The sequence below is a fragment of the Temnothorax longispinosus genome, chromosome 3, assembly GCF_030848805.1.
Source record: "Temnothorax longispinosus isolate EJ_2023e chromosome 3, Tlon_JGU_v1, whole genome shotgun sequence".
Taxonomy (NCBI): Eukaryota; Metazoa; Arthropoda; class Insecta; order Hymenoptera; family Formicidae; genus Temnothorax; species Temnothorax longispinosus.
In genome coordinates this window covers 1,383,088-1,400,592 of record NC_092360.1, presented here as the reverse complement: position 1 = coordinate 1,400,592, position 17,505 = coordinate 1,383,088, and the positions used below count along the sequence as shown (strand labels likewise).

Below are 17,505 nucleotides of genomic sequence, written 5' to 3'. Positions count from 1 at the left end.
ACGGAGAAGACGCGGATTTATGTTTCCAGGAAATAGCACTTATATATAGAGGAGGCGATACGGTATCTGTAAAGCCGTCGCTGCAGGTGTCGGCTTTTTTTGCGGACTCGCGAGAGAAACCGGTAGGCGTCGGTTTTTTGCCGCTAAGCGGGATTATCGAAATAACGCGAAATCGATTCTCGCACGCTCGCACGGGATACGAGCGCATGTGATTGCAAGTACAAGAACGGCGAAGGGACGAGAGCGAATGTCTGCACGCGAATGGCCGTTTTAATTTTACTGTGCGAGCGTTTCTCTGTGCGATCTCGCGCGATCGCGTTTTCTCGAGAAATTATCATCAGCGTCCTCATCAAAATTGTTATTATATACTATTAAAATACAGAAAAATTCTTACGAAATAATATCCTTTTCCAAACTACAAATTCAAATATTTTTACATTTTATGCGTTGGAATAGATGGCATATATGCATACCTATGTCATTATTAACCAATTTATGTTTATTGGACGTTAATATAAATCATAAAATCGATTTGCTTCAAATTAAATTTTGTAAAAAAAAAGATATTCCAGATACTATTAAGTGTATATATAAGAGAAAATAAATAAAATAATAAACTTAGTGATACTATCTATAATAATTAATTAATAATAAATTTGTTGTTTGCTTTAGTATTTAATTAATCATAAAAACTAGATAATTATTGTAAAAAAAATAATTTCTGTTAATAAAATATCATGAACTAAAAATTTCGAAATTGTTTTAGAGCATATCTAATTACGTCGGAGTTAATTGCGTTGTAATTGCAAAATAAAATTGGAAGTGATCGTAACATTGAAATCGACAAGAAAATACTGTGAAAAATTCTCGATTACGCTTCGCATAACGCACGCTAAGAACTATCAAGGATAAGCGCAAAATATACGTAGAAATTACCCGATTATTCGGTACTTTCCGCGGTAATAATGATTATCCCTGGCGCAATTTCCTGCCAGCGTCTCCGTCAGTCGTGATAATAAAACAACCACGATAAATCGGAGTAGTTGGCAACGATGACGAGGGCCGGACGTGATAGTTGTGTCATGAACCGCCCAAATTGCGTTCATCAAATTTCGGACTACAACTCATGCTAATCAATTACGCACAATTTTCAATTTTGACTTACAATTTCTAGGCGATGTCCAAACATGTAGGTAGAAATATCGAGCTTTATGACCAAAGGATTATTGAGACTTACCTAAGAACAGAAAAAATACATACTTACATTAGTAGGCAGGATAAAAATTATTTACTTAAATTCAACATTATTTAAATTTAACACAATAACAGAACTCTAGAACAATTCTTCTTCACAGGAGTAAGTGTGATTTTAATATTGCTATGAATTTCCGGAATATCGAAATATATATGCCGCGCGGTCTTCGCTATAATCTTGTTTAATAAACGTTGTTGTATTGAGTCGTTGCTATTATTGAGACTAATGACAATTAGATCGTAAGAGCGCAAATTCGTGTTCGATTAGGCGAATCGTTTAATTGTCTAGAAGGGATCAAGAAGATAACGCCAATGTGCCGCAAAAAAACTAAAACATTACCTTACTTGGGTACAGTAATCGGAGAAAATCACTAAGAATCAGAACATATCCTTTGTATTATACAAATCTTCGGTGCATTTTTCTCATACATTTTAATTAGCCCTTTGTGCGCCTCACTTAAATGCAACTTTAGCTTTTGTTTAACCTTGTATTTAATGTGAATTAAATTTTGACAATAATAATTCTAATATATCTTAGGCCTGAACTTGATGGACCGCATATATATATATAGCATAGATATATATATATATCTCTTTTTCTCTCTCTCACCTGACCCATCAAGTGTTGCATTATAGTTTCGAGTAAAGCTTCGTCTCGTTATAGCGCTGCACACCGCTGTCTCGTCTATCAATTGCGGAGCCAGCATCCTAAAGTGAGATCTAGTTATGCTGACCGAATACCCTTCAGCCATGGTTGCCGGCTTGAAGATTAAACTCTATTTCTTATGAACAATATGGATATCACAAATAATTGTGAAAGAAATTGTAAACTATAGAGAATTATGTCTACTAATAATAAATTTGTTCTACTATGTAACTACATGTATGATCAATATAATAATTAATTCCTTTTGACACTACGTTTTCTAGGACCCGTAAAAATATTTCAAGTTGCGAAAGAAAAAGTTCATCATAAAATAGAAATAACCTTTTCCTCTATCTTTCAAATCCTCTTACTTTAGCATTTACATATCTATTAAGATTCTTTCTATTAAGAACGATAAACTGTTACAATGCGAGAATGAAAACAGATTGATATCAAAACGAAGTCCAATCCCGAATCCATTCGGAAGGAAATCTTCCCTGTTCTTCCGTAAAAAAATGACACGTTAAAAGGAGGCACTTATGCGTGCATGCGACGAGTCTCATGCATTATTAACGTTCCACCGGACGCATTAGCGAATCGTACAGAAACGTGTTCGATTTTAAGACCATCGTCTTCGGTCCTAAAAGTTCCACGAAATCCTCCTTGAAGCAACGTCCTTTTTTGGTGGCAACTGACTCCTTATTTACGCGAAAGAGTCGCATTTAAACAACCGCAGGGCAACGTTCCCGATCGCGCCAAGATCTTCTTTGTCCCGATGCGTTGCTCACGAAGAGAGAAAAGAGCAAAGATGTCCCGAGACTGAGGTGCACTTTTAGCCTCACATGCGAATATGAATATTCGTACACAGGTGAAATAAGCTTATAGTTATACATATGTTCAATAATAAACGCGATTAGTCATCTTTTTATTTATAGAATTGAAATAATTTTTTCGTAATAAAAATACCAGTGATCTTTGAACACTTAAAAAAAAAAAGATAAAACTTTCTGTAGAATTTAATTGTATTTTTCAATGAGTACGAGAGTAAAAAATATAGATAAATAAATTTAATAAACCTCTATTTTATTTATTTACAAAATATTAAAAGTTATATAAACTGTATAATTAAATATAATTATAAATCTTGTATCACGCAATTTGGATTTATATAGATAGAATAGAAATCATTTCAAATTTCCAAGCTTCTCGATTTGTCGAATGCGTTTTGTGAATCACTAAACATGAAATAAATTACTGTCACATATACGGTGGCACACATTTGCGATCAAAATGCGCGACGAAAGAATGAGAGAAACCATTGCGTTGTACCGGTATTTGCATTTTAAATACATCTCTCTGGAGAGCTCGAGACGACAAATGGACCGCTCGACGATCCACCGAGTCTTCCTGATTTCTTCACTTTGGCCACCACAGTTGCGTTGGCTTCCTCACCGGCAACGATTAACCTCCTCTCGCTGATTCTCGACGCGGGATTTAACGACCGGTGGTTTTTAGCATCATCGCGGGTGGTGGCTTTTTAATGCAACGTTAAAAGGCTCGAAAGGATTTGTTAAATACCTTTTCAACACCGAGACCGAAAGTGTTCGGAGTGGTATGGAAGAATGCAACGAGTATAGTTTTATCTTAAGTTTCGAGATAGCATATTTTGAATTGTGTAAAAAATTTTTCAGTTTTAAAACCATGCATTAAAATCAATATTTTTATATCATTAACTCTTTTATATTTAAATATTTATTTAATTTATCTATTATTAATTAATTTTATTTATTACTAATTAGTCAATTAATTTAATAAAATTATTTGCTTTTAGTAAAATTGATCTATTCGTGTTTTTATTGCATCTGAAGTAAAATTATGTCTACACTTTTTCTTATCCGATATATATGTATCACATATATAATGTATATCTTATTTTTTACACTCATATAAATGTGATGAGTTTGTGCATATCAAAGTCAAGCGGAAGATGCTTACACGTTTCTGGATATTTGTTGAAAGTTGGAATAGATTTGCATAACCGTACCGCAAACCACAAAATACCAACTGACCCAACTGTAATGTTAATTTTCTCGCGCTGAACTAAACAATAACGGTATTTTTGCTTATAAACTATTCCAGATTGTGTCGTAACAAAACCATACAATACGATTACTAAAACTGAGAGAAACTCGGAACTTATGACGGAATCAATATTAAAAATGGAAAAAGATCGCTTCCTGTGCTCATAATACTAAACATACGTACAGAGTAGGTACTGAAGGATGTTTCATTACAAGCGGATGTATTGTCACGAGCGACATTTAACGTACACTGACCTGAAACGCGAGCCGTTCCCGAAGGTTCATCGTACCTATTTGCGATTACTAACTTCATTGTCCGTTTAGATTGATCGTGAATCTGATCCTCTTTCGATTAAATACATCAAACGTATACATTCGCACACGTAGATATCTGTATAACATATGTTCATGCTATAATTCATTTTGCGAATAAAACTGATCTTACATATAGTACTTAAATTTTTTCTGTATTTTATATTAATATAACTTTTTAGTGGTATATATTAAAATTTTGTTATAAATATTATTGAAAAAAACATTTTACAAGACTTTATTAAAACTTTGTTGCGTATATTATTAAAAAAGATCTTAAAAGCTTTATTAAGATTTTTGTTTATCTTGATGGTGCTATTCACCAAATTGCATTAGACAAATAATATAAAGAATTAAGTGTCGCAAAAAACATAAAATAGTTGTATATTTTTTTGCGATCATTCAGGATAGAAATCGTTGAAAGATTTATACGGATTCTTCTTGAATGGGTCTTGAAAGATTCGAATCGCCATTGTGTGAATTGCTGTTAATGTGATCGCGTGCGTGTACTTAATCAGAATCCATTAAGCACGATCGAATTCTGTCGATCTAACTTGTAGCACAAAAATACCGTCAGAACGGATGCCGAGGAAATAGTAAGTTGAGCAACGTATCGCGCACTTTCGAAACGACATTGCATATACATATATATATATATATATATATATTAGTTACTATACTACTTAGAAAAATACGTAAAGTTAAAAATGGTAATGTTAAAATAATCTTATTCGCTTTTATATTTAACATATAACACAGAGGGGCCAGTGAACTTCAAAGTCAATCAAAGAAATTTAAAAAATCTAAGAAGTAAATATATACATAAGATAAATGCGATATTAGATTAAGATTAAGATTTAATTATATAACATGAAAAATAAATATGTCAAAACATAAATAACTAACGAAATCTTTTTTTAATTAACTAAAATTGCACGTCGTATCAATATAAATCCAATTTAGAGCTATTTAATCAAAGAGATTCAATATTTTACAACTCCACTTAGTTTCAACGTTTTATCAGACCAAGTCATTTCAATTTCCGCGGTCGTTGCTGATTAATACACATGACATTAAATACGCACGAGTACTTTGGCGCGTAAGTTATGCTCGTATTAAATATCTAATATCAAAAGTAAATTATAAAACAGCGCAATTAACAGAACGTCGGTGCGAGATCGGGTGGAAACAACGTGATAGAGAGGAATGATTTATGCGAAGAAACGCGAAGGGAGTCTCTCTCTCTCTCTCTCTCTCTCTCTCTCTTTTTCTCTCTCAATACTGGCGAACTCGGCAGTAAATGCACCTTTATCGGTATACAAGTCGAAGAAAAAGGAGCTATCGATATGCCGATAACAGCGATGCGTCACCTTCTTGAGGGTCGACTTTTCATTACGAGCGGAATGGCTTGGTTCGCCAATAACAGATTAACGCCGCGTGTCGGTGTGTTAATCCGCCACATGTTATACACCTCGCTGCGTAAAAGCAAACCTTAACATTATTGCGCGGATTATTATGACCGTGCGTGTGGTTATTAATAAAATATTAGCGAAACGCGTTTACGTACTTTGCGATGCGCGAGCCATGATGTTAAATTGGAAAAATCGCTTTAAAACATCTGATCTTCCGGCACACGAGCCGTGATGCCGCGCTTTTATGCCCGCTTTTACTATTCTCTCTTTATATTTCTGCGTTATTCTTTGTATTGTTGCCACAAGATGTAACACGTGCGCATAAAACGTGACGAGAGCCTAAACAGACGCAATAAAATTCGGACTTTTGCAGTCGTACCGGCTGAGATTACGACCCTTTCTGTCTCTCCGTTCGACAATTAAGAAAGGCATTAATCACTTTAATTACTTGCCGACCAGGCCACGAGCGCACATATGTACGGCTTAGCAGTAATGAATAATAAATACTACGATACCATCGATCATTCAACATATGTAGCAACGGGCTCAGAGCTCGTCTCCAATTGTAATTTGCTCGCCCATTAATCGCCCACTGGCATTAATAAAACTCAACGAAATTGCCGATCAAAAATTAAGATCTCGCGCATTATACACTACCGAGCACATCACCAAATATGGCGATAAGGTAATGTTTTAAAAAATCTCTACTTGTAAGCATTTTATTACGCAAGTATAAACAACTTTTTTTAATTAAAGAGGAGTTTATGAAAACAATTTTCATTAACCAAGAATAATGATGTTTCATTGTAAGATAACTGTGTTAAGAGATTTCGAGACAATCGCAATTACAATCGAACTTGATCTGCTTCTATGATTAAGGATCCATTGGATGAAACGGAACACTGGATAAAACAGACGAAAAACGACAGCAGATATAAACCCCAGTTTCTCCTCCATTTCAGTTGCAATTAGTTTTATTGTCGTTTTACGGTAATAAAATGAGTAATGAAACGATTTTGCGCCAAAGGTCTTCTCATAGGCGAATTGAAAGCTCGGAGTTTGCGAGATGAAGCAAAGAGATTTACGTGATTCCTTACACCCTATCCCTATTCCTCAGCTCTTCGTCCATTGTCTTACGCTTATTCTCGTTACGAGAATCGTGTCGATACGCTTTCGATAGGTTCCCAAATGAATTGAATGTCTTAAGGTAAAAAGTGAAGAACGATTGTCGAAGAATCGAAACAATCGAGAAAAGAGAGTAGCCGTAAAAAAATCTCGCGATTAATATAAAAGAGTCTTTACTTATGAATCCTCATCATTCGTGGATTTTAACGAGGCTAAATTAAGAAAATATATAGATATGTAAATATATAAAACTTAAAATAAAGAAATTAGTTCATGACACAGTGTCAAACAATTAAAGTTGAAATATTACATAAGTAGAAATCGAGGTAGAAATAATTCAAATTGTGGAATTATTGATATAATTCGCGAAGTGAATATCAAACATGATATTAGGTATAGTTCTTTATAGAAAGATATAAAGCAAATCCCCCATATTTTCAATAGAATAATAGTCTCGATCAGTGGAATGAGACTTCCGGTACTTTCATTACATATTTTTCTCGTCATCAAAATTATCTAATATGCATCGAATAGCGCTAAAATTAGACGCTTATTATATCTTAAATTAATTTAAATATATAAAATACTTTCGTAATTAATTGCAGCATAATATGTTGATATATACAAAACTTGGCGAAACATAGTGGCATTTGTTCAATGAAATAATTCCGAAGCTTATCCTTTAATCAGCGAAATACGAAAGCGTCAATTTGCACACGTCTTTAATGGAAAACGGTATAAGAAGGCGGAGCGGGAGATATTTAAAAAAAGAGAGGGAGAAGAGGACTTCGGCTGCGGTAATTAACTTCCGCCAATAAAGTGGCGGTTCATTTCGGGATCCAAATTAATTTCCTTGCTGCGACAGTATCTCCGCCCAAGTTCTTCCTGATCGATCGGATCGATTCTTATCGATGCGGGATAGTATTAATAAGAAACGATCGAAAGATTGTTTCAACTAAAATTGATCTCAGCGAACTCTTGGCAATTTATGCGAAAATGGGGAATCGTCATGACTTGCAATGTACATGCTAATCTCAAATTGCATCCATTATTTGTTCGTTACCTTTAAGGTATTAATTTTTGTATACATACCTACACTGTCGCTTTAAAACCATTCTTTATATCTATTTTCTTCAATGTATTACTTTATCATTAATATACATTATAATGGTATAACGTGGATTTCCTATATTCGCAGTTTGTATCTTATCGATTATTTCAGTATCCGGAGATAAATGCTATTTTCAGATTCAAATATAAATTTTCTGCAACTCTATCGAACACCGTGGCCGAGAAACGAAGCAAATAAGCTGATCAAATAGAAGATGTAGAAGAACGACGAAACCGGTGCCAATACTGTCTTATCTCCATCTCTTCGGTAGCAGAACGAGCTTTCCAATGGATACGTATACACACATACATGTTTATGCCAGCCTGTCTATCTGTCAAGTGCCCTTTTCTACCAGGTTTCACTCGTCATTCCGCTATTATCAGCTGGGATCTAGGATTGTCTCCCGCCTCTTTCGCCGTCACACGCCCGTTCGCCGCACGGGATAACGGTACATCGATATAGCGGCGGATCAGACGGATCAATGCCGTCGATGGTACAGGACCATATATCGTGTGTTCCCCGTGGAAGAAAATTATCGATCCCGGATGGACGTGGGGATCCTGACCGAGGCCGCGATTCCTGCTCGATCCGCCGATCCGTGGAATATCAATGACTCTGACCTCCACGGACGACAGTAAATTGGATGCCGTACCCTCGACTTGTAGTTGAACTGTACATCGTTACAGTGTGACGTATCAGGTAATGTCCATCTTGTACTTTTTGTAAAAATCAAAACCTTGACGATGTTTAATATTAGTATTTCACGGTGACAAAGGTGTAATTATAGAATAAGGTGTTGGTTCACAAATTATAAAATTTTGAGACATTAATGTAATAAACTATTTTCTTATTTCCTTTTAGGAATTTTAATATTTTGTTTTCGTAGTAGAACATAATACTTTTACTTACAGTGCGTAAATTCATAGAAAAAGATTTATTTTTCTTATTTTTGTAGAGATTTTCTTATATCAGAGTAAGAGTTGATGCTTATGGCATTTATCGCGTGAGTATCGCGACTTGGCCGTACAGCGCAAGCGACACAAGACACTGCAAGTGCACAAAGACAGTGAAACACAAAGTGCAGGCTTGGGTATGCAGAATCCTGTTCGTTCTGCGACTTTATAACTTCTTTCTCCTCCGTCTTCCCGGTTTTCTTCTTCTTCCTCTTCGTTGTTTTGCGATGCACGCCACGGAGTGCCACGATGGGCGTAGAACTTGGCGACAGTTTGAGATAAATAACGCCGCGGGACAGGACAATGTGTCCGGTGTCGTTGTACCTTCGCTTTCGTATCCTGCGAATCCGGCTTGAGCGCGTTGCCTGCGGTATATGCGTTAAACTTTGCGCGCCGTGACCGCACAACAGGCGAGAAACTAGTGTTACATCATCCCCAGTCGCATCAACGATAGTATACGGAAATTGGAAGGACGACTGAGAAAAAATACAGTTCTCGATGAACTTTTTTCAACTTCAAAAATTAAATTCTTGATCAGCTAAAGTGTTTTCACAGAATACTTGGAGGCATGGCAATTGTAGTCGCCATATAAACATAAAGTTGCAAAACAAAACAATAATGTTCCCCGCCGAGCCCTCGCCTCGCCTCTCTCTCGCGGTCCATTCAAAGTCATCTCAGGTTGAAGCTTCTCCCCCTCGCCGAAGACATCGTGTCGAAAGCACTCCCGATTCGTTCTGGATTCGTTGGCAGCCCCGGTTTACGATCGCGACTCTCCTCCACGAAGGCGGGAAGAGAGGTCGCGCCGGCGCGACCTAAGCTGAAAGCGGGCGCAAAGGAAACCATCCTCCATGGGGAATGGTACCATCGGCGGCGGGGCTTAGGGACTGCATTTAAAGCCGCATTTGTATGCGACCCCGTGCACTTTCTTGCACATGCACGCACGCACGCACGTATGCACGCATGTCGATCCCGTTGTACCCTTAAATTGGCTATTTCCACGACAGGAGGGAACGAGGAGGGGACGAACGCGAGCAAAAGAGCCGGCACCAGTCACCGGCGAAGGGAATTCGTCCCATAGAAATCAGGCTGCCCTTTGTCAGCGTCAGAACGGACGTAATTCCATTGGCCGCGGTTCGTCGACTCGCGAAGGCCAATTTCCTCGTCACAATGATGCGTCGGTTTCGAATGGAGCCGGCGAAAAGCGCGCTTCGTCGAAAAGTTGAGATTCCAACGCGCGCGCGAATGCTCGCGAGATGTATTCAAACAGGTGTTCATCGCTAACACAATAGCGAACTCGGAACAAGGATCAGCTTTATGAATTTAAATGAGGTTGCTTGAAAAATTCATATACGAGACATAAAATATCATATGTCAAGTGGAACGAAGAATACGTTGGATGCAACAAAAAATAATTACGTATGAGATAATTTGATTCTAAAAATTTTAAATTTTCAGCTACAAGCATTTATATTAATAAAAATATTATTAAAAATATAAATGAAATGTTTATGTATATACTTGTGGAAGAATAATTTTATTCACGTCACTTAAACGCTATAATTCGTCTCACTTATAAGGCCAGTATTCATTTTGAACTTTTTCCACCGTCGAAGAACTCCTGCCGGTAGTGCACTGTTGAACGGAAAAAAACGCAGGAAGAAGTAACGAGCGGAGGAACATGCAGAAGAGACACGTTATCCAGAAGGCGCGGTGTGTCCGTCTCGTTCATGGCGACCATATATCACGAGTGCTCCGAGGCAAAACACAAGACATCGTTGGACCACGTGCACGTACGCAGGCCTCGCGGGTACGCACTCATACATACACGTGTGTACGGTCCTATGACGTCGCCGAGGTTCCTGATGACGATTTCAAGAGTGACTGATGCCCGGACGAAGAAGACGCGCTACAGGGATGGAGGATGGTGTCTTGCTGAGAGACAATCCGGCTTGTTAGCAACGAAACGGCTCGAGATGCTCTTACTTCGCGATCTTTCCCCCTTCTCGTTACTTCGGAGCTTTTGTTCGCTACGTTTCGTTGTTACTTTAGTTATTTTAATAAAATTTGAGTCTTATGCTCGACAAATCATATAAAATGTGAAGCTGTATAAGTTTAGTAAAATCGATGGAAAATTCAATAGAAAAATAAATTGTTCACAGCATCCTATCTGTTATTACGATAACTTCTTTAGATAATTTCTTTTTCTCTCTAGTAGTAATATTTTTTATACAGATAACTTTTTAAATCGAAATCGAAAAGTGGTATCATTAATTACGGTAATCAAACTCGTAATAATCGCGGTTGATTCAGAGAAAACAAATTTTTTTTCTCATTCTCAAACCTGAAAATTCTATCTTCAAGACCCATCTTTTTTTCATCAGTTTTACCGGATAAGGGACCAATTATCTGGACCACTTTAGATACCGCCTTCTAGAACTTCTCCTTCTAATTTTGACGAAACTGGACAAAGAGGAATGAGAGATAGAGGTAGATAAAGAGAAGTGGAAGAAGGCAGGCCGGCGGTGAGGGGATGAGAAGCTGAAGAAAGGACTTGTGAGCGCAGATCAAGCGGATAAAGTCCGCCGGAAGACTTAACGGGCGTGTTGGGTAAGTACAGATAGAATCTTGGCGGGCCTTCTCGACACTTTTACGTATATACTGCACCGTATTTATGTAACTGTTCCCGCAAATACGTCAACAATCCCGTATTGCCCGAAGTCACGGAAGCTTTTGTTGTCTTCTACTGAAAGTACAATTCGTCAAGTATGTAAAAAATAACGAAGTGCTAAATAAATAAATGAATAAAGTAACGACTGATCTTCTTGTTATTTACAAGTAACGAAATCACATATTCATTAATGATATAAGTTCTTAATTGTTATATTAATATAAATTATATTGGGGGTGTAGGACCGTGCAGGCAAAGTCTTGTATGTTCAGAATCAGCGTAGCTAACATCAGGCATAAATCAGACACATTATTCGGCAGGGCAACGTCCTAAGATCACGGCTGGCATTGTTCCTCAAGCTGCGCGATAAAAATGGCATCGACGTCTTTCGACGGTGGAATGATGAAGCGGCCGAAGATCCGAACACGCGCGCGGAGCGACGCGGAAGAAAAAGAAAATGGTGATGTCCGTGCAAAAGAGCATTCAAAAGGGCCTGGACAATAAATGCGCGCGTCTCCTTCACCCCGGGAGGGTGCCGTCACTCCTGACAGTTGGCGCATCCACCTCTGCTTCGACAACTAACTTGCTGTCTTTCTTGCTGACCGGAAAGAAACAAAAGCATACCCGCAAGGCGGACTATGCCCACTTAATTAGTCCGACTAAACTTCGCCAAAAGAAGTCTCGCTCACGACGAGCGAGTCTCAAACGGACAATCGCGCGAGATTCTCGAACGCGAGAGTCAATATGTCAATTGAAGAGGTTTTTTTCAAATGGAGATAATGCTAGTATTGTTCACGAAACACACAGATCTCGCCGGTGTATCGTATGAAAACCGCAAATATAATAAGCATTTCGCAACTACGATATAATTTAATAAACTGACTATAATAAGATTGTGAATAAAATAACATTAAAAAACCGTAAAATGAATATATTTAAATAATATAAGTCAATAATGTCGATTTCTCCAACAAATCACTCTATTTATTTCCATTGTAAATAGAGTTCTTTGTTGATGATGTCTATTTGCGAAAGTTCCAGATTCTTGGAAAACAGAAGGAGCGCGGTTGAATCTTGTCGCGAGAGAAAAAGAGACGAGAAGAGAATGCGACGTAGAATAAGGGCTGGAAGATAACAGAACGTAGCCATTGTCCCTTCCGCAACAATGCAAGGCTGCTGGATCGTACCGAGAGCAATCTACATCTTCAGTAATGTATCATACGAATCTCCGCGCGTGTCCAACGACAGAACTCCTACTTCTTCGAGGTACGCAGCGTAAACGTGTGTGCGTGTGTACATGTGTATCCGTGTACGCTGGCTGTATCAAGCTGCGAATATTGAGATATCTCTCTCGTTGGTCCAAGGGTAACAAATCTTCCGCGATGCGATGCGCCGTCGTAAAAGGAATGGCACGAGAACGAGAGACAGAGTCGAAAGGAAAAAGAAAAACTCGCAGATTGCGCGTGACAGTAAAATATGTCTCGATTACGATTCGGCTCTGCGGAGCTTTTTACACCTTTTTCAATGGTATCTGTCGACGATCGATTGTCTCTAGATCGCCGATATACAGAGTGAGATCTGAGAAACGCGAATAAAGATACAGTTGTTTTAATTTCGCTTCGACAAAAGTCATAGCGAAAAGTGGAAACTAAACGCCTTTAAGCGAATATCTTTGGAGATCCCGAGAGGAACGTACTGCCCGAGGAAGAAGTCTACCACTCGTCTCGCGAATTCCTGTTTCGTGTGAACACCTGGAAGTGTACGAGCGCGTGATGGCGTGGCGGATAACATTGTTTCGCGTTGTGTTGGAGTGTTTGCGCGGCGATTTGTAATGCCTTCCTGCGCGACGCCGGCTTTATGTCATCTTCATTCGCACAACAAACTAGTCGGTTGGGTAGCTAGAACATCGCGAAGAGAATAAGTCTGATTGGGAGTTACGACAAAAATGTACGTCACAAAATCATTATGAAATTTTAATAACTTATGACAAGAATTTACTTGGAATTATTGCGAGAGTTTTAAGTTTAATTGAACACAGCGCTATTTTTTTTGCGATATAAATGCCGTTCTCAAGTTTTAACTATTTCGGTGATAATCGCTCCACGAATGTTACGTTAATTCGTTTTCATATCCTTTGCAGTGTTTTATACTAAATTTTGAGAAATTATTCGTGTCGTTTTATTATGATCGATAAGACTTGTTAAACTTATGTCGAGGTCTGAAGCAGAAAGTACGGACTTATTTAAGTATTTAAGGTCACTCGAATCTTTCTCGTTGAAACATCAAACAACCAGTTGCAAGTCAGAGAACTCACGTCGTCATTGCATACTGATAGTCGACACAAACGGTCGTGTGTGCAATTTAACGATTGTCAGTTGAAAGGACCGACTCATTACATTCCTGTGTTGTTTAATAGCAAGTTGATGTAATCCGCAGCATATCGCTCGCCGCGCTACCGATTTATTAATTCGCATTTTTCAGGACTGCAGCCTACGAAGTGCGCATCGCGTGAACATTCATCAACCAAGAAGAAAGCCGGTACTATCAGATCGCCCGGTAGAAAACGCAATAGCGTCGTAATTGCTCTCGTACGTCAATGACACACTGGAAGATCTCATGCCACTCCTCCTCTTCATTATATACGCGGATGATCATAAACTTCGTGCGAGCATAATACGGCGGACACCTCCCGTGATATCCGCAATATGATGTGTCTGTATATGTCTAGCGAGGTCTTCCGAATCGCAATACAATAAGATCATGAGTAGTAGATAATGAAAATAATTAATTTAAAAACGTAATATTTAAATTTAAATAAAGCACAAACAAGTTAAGTGTTGGTTTAAAACGATCAATGAGAATATTTGATAAATGAGAATAAAAGAAAAATAAATTAAGAATGATATATCGACTATCACACTATAAATATTTTTATTAAAGTAGAAATTTAATTGAGATTTCATTCCTAAGAGTTAGATGTAACTTGAGCTATTTAAGAGTGCAAATGTGACTTTTTTGTTCTAAAGAATATCACGAATGCTCAGTGATCCATCAAGCGTTTAACTCGATTCATAAAAATAACGACATTTCGCGATGGTCGTGATCCAGATCTAATTTCTCTTCCCGACGGAGGAGAAAAGCTTCTCTCATTACGCGCCGCGCAACGCGAAACAGAGATGAGATGCGGTGGAGCTGCGCCAACGACAATTACAAAGGCCAGATATAATACGTGCAAAACACCGATGCTGCGGGTCCGTCGTGCAAAATTCTGAATGCCCAAGTATCCTCTTTCCTCGAACCTCTTAGCGCTACTTAGCGGATCCTTTTACGGGACAGCGGGCCTCCCGACAAGAAAGGGAGACACGACGTACGGCTCGACGAAGGGTCGAAGCAAGAAGAGACGAAAAAGATGAGAAAGAGCACGAGGAGGCGCAGGACGAGGAGGAACGAAAAGGAAGAAGCGGGGGAGGGAAGGCGGAGGTGGAGTACCAAAATGGCGGAGTAAGCCGAGGGACAAGATAAGCCTTTGTGCCCGCACGGGGGCCCACGGGGGCCCACGGGGGCCTGGGGCAACGGATCCCGTCGTCTCGGTCTCATATTTCGCGAATCCTGCTATCATATTTTACTGCCTCGCCCCCTTCCTCGTTCATCCCACCCGTCTACCTTGCCGAGGTCTATTCGAGGACCCGAAAGAGTTCCTAATTTTTTGTTATCTCACTTTTTCAGGTCCCCGATTTCCTCCGTTCTTTTCAGAACGCCTCTTCGACGTTGAAGAATTTCATTCGTCTGTCCGTTCTCTAATATATAATAATTCTCAAGTATAAATAAGTAGTGCAATTCGTTTTTCTTTTGCTACAATTTTCTATAAAAAATAAATACGTGTATTAAATAATTTTCAAAATATTAATATCTATTAATTTTTAAAAAAGTGTAATTCTAATCATTAAGTTTTGTTGTAAGATTTTATTGTGTGTAATACTAAAAAATCCTAATAAATTAATCCTAATTAATCCTAATAAATCTTAATAAATTAATCCTAATAAAAATCCAGATGTCAAAAATAGATTATGTAAATAATTATATCGCTCAGCATATAAAAAGCTTTATCAAAGAACATTGTGATATGAAACATGTTTCCTTAATTAGATGATACCTTTTAACAATTCTTTTCACAGATTTATCGCCAGAGTAACGTGTATAATGATGACGGAACAAGGACGAAGGACTTTCCTTTGCCAAAGATTACGCGAAATGCAAATTAATGTCATCAATTAACGGCGCAAAGGGCCAATGAGAGAGTAAAAAAGAAAAAAGCGAAATCGCATTCAAGCGTTCGTAATCAATGGCCGCTGTTTTCGCATCTCGACTTTTCGTTTATCGCGTTTAATGCTCCATTTGTCGCACCGCGGGAGCTCGCAAGTGCGCGAGGCACTCGCGTTGTTACAACGCCTGCCACCGTTGCTGAACCAATTATCATCGACCGGTGGTACCAGAAGTGATATTTGAAAAATTGACCTTGACCACTTTCGCACGAACGATTAAAGTTCTAAGGCGCTAAGAAGAACGGAATCGCTTTGCGGAATAAATTTCGCTAGCAAATTAAACTATACTAATTGTAAAGACATTTTCTAACGCTTCATTGTTTTTACGTATTTCAGGTAGGTTTTAGGTACAAAATAACTACGAAGACTTGCTATATTATTAAAAGAATATTAATAACTCCTATTTAACGATCGCTAGAAATCACACGCGAATCTATATATGAACAACGATGTTCCTCTTCGGCCATCATTTAACCCGCAATTATTTATATCCCTATATACTTATTGTTAATCACCATTATCGATTTTGAAAAAACGAATTCACACTTGTGATTATAAATAAATGCGGACTTAAAACTTCAAATCCTCGATTATCCCAACAAGATATCCTCTGGCGTTCGCGCGATTCCATGATCTCGGTGGTGACGCGCGGTGCATTCGCTGTCGATTATATCGATTATCGGTCGTGCGAATCTCTCGCGGCTTTACGTCCGAACCCTTAAGGGGCCCGATCCCTTAACGGACCGAGGGATAGATCGCGTCGTTCCGCCGGCGTCAAACAATTAAGGCTGACTTACGCGCGCCGACGTTAAAAGAGTAAACGAGTTGCCGGTCGCTGCCCTCCCGTCACGGCTCTTGTGTGTATCAGATAATGCAAGCCGCGGCGCACTGTCATCTCGGAAGAATTTACAGACGACATAGTGCGGGCCTCGGGGCCCGGGGTCCGGGGTCCCCTGTGCTACGTGGCGCGGCGGCAACTGGCTGGCTATCGCGCGCGGCGGATCGCGTCTTTTCGCGCGTCTCGCATCTCGCATCTCCCGCAATTTCCCGCGAAAATGCGTCTCAGTATTGACCGCGAAAACGTTGAAACTTCGAAACAAAGGCTATTAAAGCGTGTTTATAAAATCCGAAACTTAATTGAAAGTTTATAATCAAAATGATCTAATTCCTTTTCTTGCAGGAAAACTTTTTCTCATGAAAAATTTTATGTGAAAAGACGAAAGACGTAATAAGACCAAAGAAGTTTTACTTATACGTTTGAAATTGACAAAAAACTTTTTTTCTCACTATAAACTCTTTTTACTACTATTAGCGTTAAGTTTCAGCTGTGATTTAAAACTGATTATATTTTTGGCTGGCTATCTTGTTTTTGTCGAAACAATGACGCGATCATTACCATAAGGATATATAAACTTTCCAACGGAAGGAACCACTTTTACAAAAACATCTCACGTGAAAACATAAAAAACCCATTTCGAGCGACAGGACCGCGAAAATAAATGATCCGTGTTTGAGGGAAGCCGACACTTCCGAACGTAATTACAACTTTCACGACCTTGTATGAAACCATCAAAAAGCATGCGGAACGATGGAAATATGTGCAATATATAGCAACCGATAT

The 17,505-nt window shown here is 38.5% G+C and overlaps 1 protein-coding gene across 2 annotated transcripts in view; it reads right to left on the bottom strand.

Moving 5' to 3' along the window:
• Nucleotides 1–17,505, bottom strand: part of N (uncharacterized) — a 246,908-nt gene that overhangs the window by 55,450 nt on the left and 173,953 nt on the right. The window lies entirely within an intron of this gene.